The sequence below is a fragment of the Leptodactylus fuscus genome, chromosome 1 (assembly GCF_031893055.1).
Source record: "Leptodactylus fuscus isolate aLepFus1 chromosome 1, aLepFus1.hap2, whole genome shotgun sequence".
Taxonomy (NCBI): Eukaryota; Metazoa; Chordata; class Amphibia; order Anura; family Leptodactylidae; genus Leptodactylus; species Leptodactylus fuscus.
In genome coordinates this window covers 338,734,736-338,742,235 of record NC_134265.1, presented here as the reverse complement: position 1 = coordinate 338,742,235, position 7,500 = coordinate 338,734,736, and the positions used below count along the sequence as shown (strand labels likewise).

The 7,500-nt window shown below is 28.0% G+C and overlaps 1 protein-coding gene across 5 annotated transcripts in view; it reads left to right on the top strand.

Annotated features, from left to right (window-relative positions):
- APBB2 (amyloid beta precursor protein binding family B member 2) overlaps positions 1-7,500 on the top strand; it is a 385,145-nt gene that overhangs the window by 246,013 nt on the left and 131,632 nt on the right. The window lies entirely within an intron of this gene.

Below are 7,500 nucleotides of genomic sequence, written 5' to 3'. Positions count from 1 at the left end.
CTATCTATCTATCTATCTATCTATCTATCTATCTATCTTACATTTATTAACATAATACATACCATATATAAATTGGTGTTTCAGTGAGTTTCTGAGAACATACATATATGTAGATGTATAGATAAATATGTAGATAGATTATATAAATATATAACACAACATACAGAACGTACAGATTATCTATCTATCTATCTATCTATCTATCTATCTATCTATCTCCTATCTATCTCCTATCTATCTATCTCTCTATCTATCTATCTCCTATCTATCTATCTATCTATCTATCTATCTATCTCCTATCTATCTATCTATCTTCTATCTATCTATCTATCTATCTATCTCCTATCTATCTATCTATCTATCTATCTATCTCCTATCTATCTATCTATCTATCTATCTCCTATCTATCTATCTATCTATCGCCTATCTATCTATCTATCTATCTATCTATCTCCTATCTATCTATCTATCTATCTCCTATCTATCTATCTATCTATCTATCTATCTATCTCCTATCTATCTATCTATCTATCTATCTCCTATCTATCTATCTATCTCCTATCTATCTATCTATCTATCTATCTATCTATCTATCTATCTATCTTACATTTATTAACATAATACATACCATATATAAATTGGTGTTTCAGTGAGTTTCTGAGAACATACATATATGTAGATGTATAGATAAATATGTAGATAGATTATATAAATATATAACACAACATACAGAACATACAGATTATCTATCTATCTATCTATCTATCTATCTATCTATCTATCTATCTATCTATCTATCTATCTCCTATCTATCTATCTCCTATCTATCTATCTATCTATCTCCTATCTATCTATCTATCTATCTATCTATCTATCTATCTATCTATCTCCTATCTATCTATCTATCTATCTATCTATCTCCTATCTATCTATCTATCTCCTTTCTAACTATCTATCTATCTATCTATCTATCTATCTCCTATCTATCTATCTATCTATCTATCTATCTATCTATCTCCTATCTCTCTATCTATCTATCTATCTATCTATCTCCTATCTATCTATCTCCTATCTATCTATCTATCTATCTATCTATCTCCTATCTATCTATCTATCTATCTATCTATCTCCTATCTATCTATCTATCTCCTATCTATCTATCTATCTATCTATCTATCTATCTATCTATCTCCTATCTATCTATCTATCTATCTATCTCCTATCTATCTATCTATCTATCTATCTATCTATCTTCTATCTATCTATCTATCTATCTCCTATCTATCTATCTATCTATCTATCTCCTATCTATCTATCTATCTATCTATCTCCTATCTATCTATCTATCGCCTATCTATCTATCTATCTATCTATCTATCTCCTATCTATCTATCTATCTATCTATCTATCTATCTATCTATCTATCTATCTCCTATCTATCTATCTATCTATCTATCTCCTATCTATCTATCTATCTCCTATCTATCTATCTATCTATCTATCTATCTTACATTTATTAACATAATACATACCATATATAAATTGGTGTTTCAGTGAGTTTCTGAGAACATACATATATGTAGATGTATAGATAAATATGTAGATAGATTATATAAATATATAACACAACATACAGAACATACAGATTATCTATCTATCTATCTATCTATCTATCTATCTATCTATCTCCTATCTATCTATCTCCTATCTATCTATCTATCTCCTATCTATCTATCTATCTATCTATCTATCTATCTATCTCCTATCTATCTATTTCGTATCTATCTATCTCGTATCTATCTATCTCCTATCTATCTATCTCCTATCTATCTATCTCCTATCTATCTATCTCTTATCTATCTATCTATCTATCTATCTATCTATCTCCTTTCTAACTATCTATCTATCTATCTATCTATCTCCTATCTATCTATCTATCTATCTATCTATCTCCTATCTATCTATCTATCTATCTATCTATCTATCTCCTATCTATCTATCTATCTATCTATCTATCTCCTATCTATCTATCTATCTATCTATCTCCTATCTCTCTATCTATCTATCTATCTATCTATCTATCTCCTTTCTAACTATCTATCTATCTATCTATCTATCTATCTATCTCCTATCTCTCTATCTATCTATCTATCTCCTATCTATCTATCTATCTATCTATCTATCTATCTATCTCCTATCTATCTATCTATCTATCTATCTATCTATCTCCTATCTATCTATCTATCTATCTATCTCCTATCTATCTATCTATCTATCTATCTATCTATCTATCTATCTCCTATCTATCTATCCATCTATCTATCTATCTATCTCCTATCTATCTATCTATCTATCTATCTATCTATCTATCTATCTTACATTTATTAACATAATACATACCATATATAAATTGGTGTTTCAGTGAGTTTCTGAGAACATACATATATGTAGATGTATAGATAAATATGTAGATAGATTATATAAATATATAACACAACATACAGAACATACAGATTATCTATCTATCTATCTATCTATCTATCTATCTATCTATCTATCTCCTATCTATCTATCTCCTATCTATCTATCTATCTCCTATCTATCTAGTCTATCTATCTATCTCCTATCTATCTATTTCGTATCTATCTATCTCGTATCTATCTATCTCCTATCTATCTATCTCCTATCTATCTATCTCCTATCTATCTATCTCTTATCTATCTATCTATCTATCTCCTTTCTAACTATCTATCTATCTATCTATCTATCTATCTATCTCCTATCTATCTATCTATCTATCTATCTCCTATCTCTCTATCTATCTATCTATCTATCTATCTCCTATCTATCTATCTATCTATCTCCTATCTATCTATCTATCTATCTATCTATCTATCTCCTATCTCTCTATCTATCTATCTATCTATCTCCTTTCTAACTATCTATCTATCTATCTATCTATCTCCTATCTATCTATCTATCTATCTATCTATCTATCTCCTATCTCTCTATCTATCTATCTATCTATCTCCTATCTATCTATCTATCTATCTCCTATCTATCTATCTATCTATCTATCTCCTATCTATCTATCTATCTATCTATCTATCTATCTCCTATCTATCTATCTATCTATCTATCTATCTATCTCCTATCTATCTATCCATCTATCTATCTATCTATCTATCTATCTATCTATCTCCTATCTATCTATCTATCTATCTATCTATCTATCTATCTATCTATCTTACATTTATTAACATAATACATACCATATATAATTGGTGTTTCAGTGAGTTTCTGAGAACATACATATATGTAGATGTATAGATAAATATGTAGATAGATTATATAAATATATAACACAACATACAGAACGTACAGATTATCTATCTATCTATCTATCTATCTATCTCCTATCTATCTATCTCCTATCTATCTATCTCTCTATCTATCTATCTCCTATCTATCTATCTATCTATCTCCTATCTATCTATCTATCTATCTATCTTCTATCTATCTATCTATGTATCTCCTATCTATCTATCTATCTATCTATCTCCTATCTATCTATCTATCTATCTATCTATCTATCTCCTATCTATCTATCTATCGCCTATCTATCTATCTATCTATCTCCTATCTATCTATCTATCTATCTATCTCCTATCTATCTATCTATCTATCTATCTATCTATCTCCTATCTATCTATCTATCTATCTCCTATCTATCTATCTATCTATCTATCTATCTATCTATCTATCTTACATTTATTAACATAATACATACCATATATAAATTGGTGTTTCAGTGAGTTTCTGAGAACATACATATATGTAGATGTATAGATAAATATGTAGATAGATTATATAAATATATAACACAACATACAGAACATACAGATTATCTATCTATCTATCTATCTCCTATCTATCTATCTATCTATCTATCTATCTATCTCCTATCTATCTATCTATCTATCTATCTATCTATCTATCTATCTATCTATCTATCTATCTATCTATCTCCTATCTATCTATCTATCTATCTATCTATCTCCTATCTATCTATCTATCTATCTCCTATCTATCTATCTATCTATCTATCTATCTCTATCTCCTATCTATCTATCTATCTATCTATCTCTATCTATCTATCTATCTATCTATCTATCTATCTATCTCCTATCTATCTATCTATCTATCTATCTATCTATCTCCTATCTATCTATCTATCTATCTATCTCCTATCTCTCTATCTATCTATCTATCTATCTATCTATCTATCTATCTATCTATCTCCTATCTATCTATCTATCTATCTATCTATCTATCTATCTTACATTTATTAACATAATAAATACCATATATAAATTGGTGTTTCAGTGAGTTTCTGAGAACATACATATATGTAGATGTATAGATAAATATGTAGATAGATTATATAAATATATAACACAACATACAGAACATACAGATTATCTATCTATCTATCTATCTATCTATCTCCTTTCTAACTATCTATCTATCTCCTATCTATCTATCTATCTATCTATCTATCTATCTATCTATCTATCTCCTATCTCTCTATCTATCTATCTATCTATCTATCTATCTATCTATCTCCTATCTATCTATCTATCTCCTATCTATCTATCTATCTATCTATCTATCTCCTATCTATCTATCTATCTATCTATCTATCTATCTATCTATCTATCTCCTATCTCTCTATCTATCTATCTCCTATCTATCTATCTCCTATCTATCTATCTATCTATCTATCTATCTCCTATCTATCTATCTATCTATCTATCTATCTATCTATCTATCTATCTCCTATCTATCTATCTATCTATCTATCTATCTATCTATCTCCTATCTATCTATCTATCTATCTATCTATCTATCTCCTATCTATCTATCTATCTATCTATCTATCTCCTATCTCTCTATCTATCTATCTATCTATCTATCTATCTATCTATCTATCTATCTCCTATCTATCTATCTATCTATCTTACATTTATTAACATAATACATACCATATATAAATTGGTGTTTCAGTGAGTTTCTGAGAACATACATATATGTAGATGTATAGATAAATATGTAGATAGATTATATAAATATATAACACAACATACAGAACATACAGATTATCTATCTATCTATCTATCTATCTATCTATCTATCTCCTTTCTAACTATCTATCTATCTCCTATCTATCTATCTATCTATCTATCTATCTATCTATCTATCTCCTATCTCTCTATCTATCTATCTATCTATCTCCTATCTATCTATCTCCTATCTATCTATCTATCTATCTCCTATCTATCTATCTATCTATCTATCTATCTATCTATCTCCTATCTATCTATCTATCTATCTATCTATCTCCTATCTATCTATCTATCTATCTATCTCCTATCTCTCTATCTATCTATCTATCTATCTATCTCCTATCTATCTATCTCTCTATCTATCTATCTATCTCCTATCTATCTATCTATCTCCTATCTATCTATCTATCTATCTATCTATCTCCTATCTATCTATCTATCTATCTATCTCCTATCTATCTATCTATCTATCTATCTATCTATCTCCTATCTATCTATCTATCTATCTCCTATCTCTCTATCTATCTATCTATCTATCTATCTATCTATCTCCTATCTATCTATCTATCTATCTATCTCCTATCTCTCTATCTATCTATCTATCTATCTATCTATCTATCTATCTCCTATCTATCTATCTATCTATCTATCTATCTATCTTACATTTATTAACATAATACATACCATATATAAATTGGTGTTTCAGTGAGTTTCTGAGAACATACATATATGTAGATGTATAGATAAATATGTAGATAGATTATATAAATATATAACACAACATACAGAACGTACAGATTATCTATCTATCTATCTATCTATCTATCTATCTATCTATCTATCTCCTATCTATCTATCTCCTATCTATCTATCTCTCTATCTATCTATCTCCTATCTATCTATCTATCTATCTATCTATCTCCTATCTATCTATCTATCTATCTATCTTCTATCTATCTATCTATCTATCTATCTATCTATCTATCTCCTATCTATCTATCTATCTATCTATCTATTCTATCTCCTATCTATCTATCTATCTATCTATCGCCTATCTATCTATCTATCTATCTATCTATCTCCTATCTATCTATCTATCTATCTATCTATCTATCTCCTATCTATCTATCTATCTATCTATCTCCTATCTATCTATCTCCTATCTATCTATCTATCTATCTATCTATCTATCTATCTATCTATCTATCTATCTTACATTTATTAACATAATACATACCATATATAAATTGGTGTTTCAGTGAGTTTCTGAGAACATACATATATGTAGATGTATAGATAAATATGTAGATAGATTATATAAATATATAACACAACATACAGAACATACAGATTATCTATCTATCTATCTATCTATCTATCTATCTCCTATCTATCTATCTCCTATCTATCTATCTATCTCCTATCTATCTATCTATCTATCTATCTCCTATCTATCTATTTCGTATCTATCTATCTCGTATCTATCTATCTCCTATCTATCTATCTCCTATCTATCTATCTCCTATCTATCTATCTCTTATCTATCTATCTATCTATCTATCTCCTTTCTAACTATCTATCTATCTATCTATCTATCTATCTCCTATCTATCTATCTATCTATCTATCTATCTCCTATCTCTCTATCTATCTATCTATCTATCTATCTATCTCCTATCTATCTATCTCCTATCTATCTATCTATCTATCTATCTATCTATCTATCTATCTATCTCCTATCTATCTATCTATCTATCTATCTATCTATCTCCTATCTATCTATCTATCTATCTCCTATCTATCTATCTATCTATCTATCTATCTCCTATCTATCTATCTATCTCCTATCTATCTATCTATCTATCTATCTATCTATCTCCTATCTATCTATCTATCTATCTATCTATCTATCTCCTATCTCTCTATCTATCTATCTATCTATCTATCTCCTATCTATCTATCTATCTATCTCCTATCTATCTATCTATCTATCTATCTATCTATCTATCTCCTATCTATCTATCTATCTATCTATCTCCTATCTCTCTATCTATCTATCTATCTATCTATCTATCTCCTATCTCTCTATCTATCTATCTATCTATCTATCTTACATTTATTAACATAATATATACCATATATAAATTGGTGTTTCAGTGAGTTTCTGAGAACATACATATATGTAGATGTATAGATAAATATGTAGATAGATTATATAAATATATAACACAACATACAGAACATACAGATTATCTATCTATCTATCTATCTATCTATCTATCTATCTCCTTTCTAACTATCTATCTATCTATCTCCTATCTATCTATCTATCTATCTATCTATCTATCTCCTATCTCTCTATCTATCTATCTATC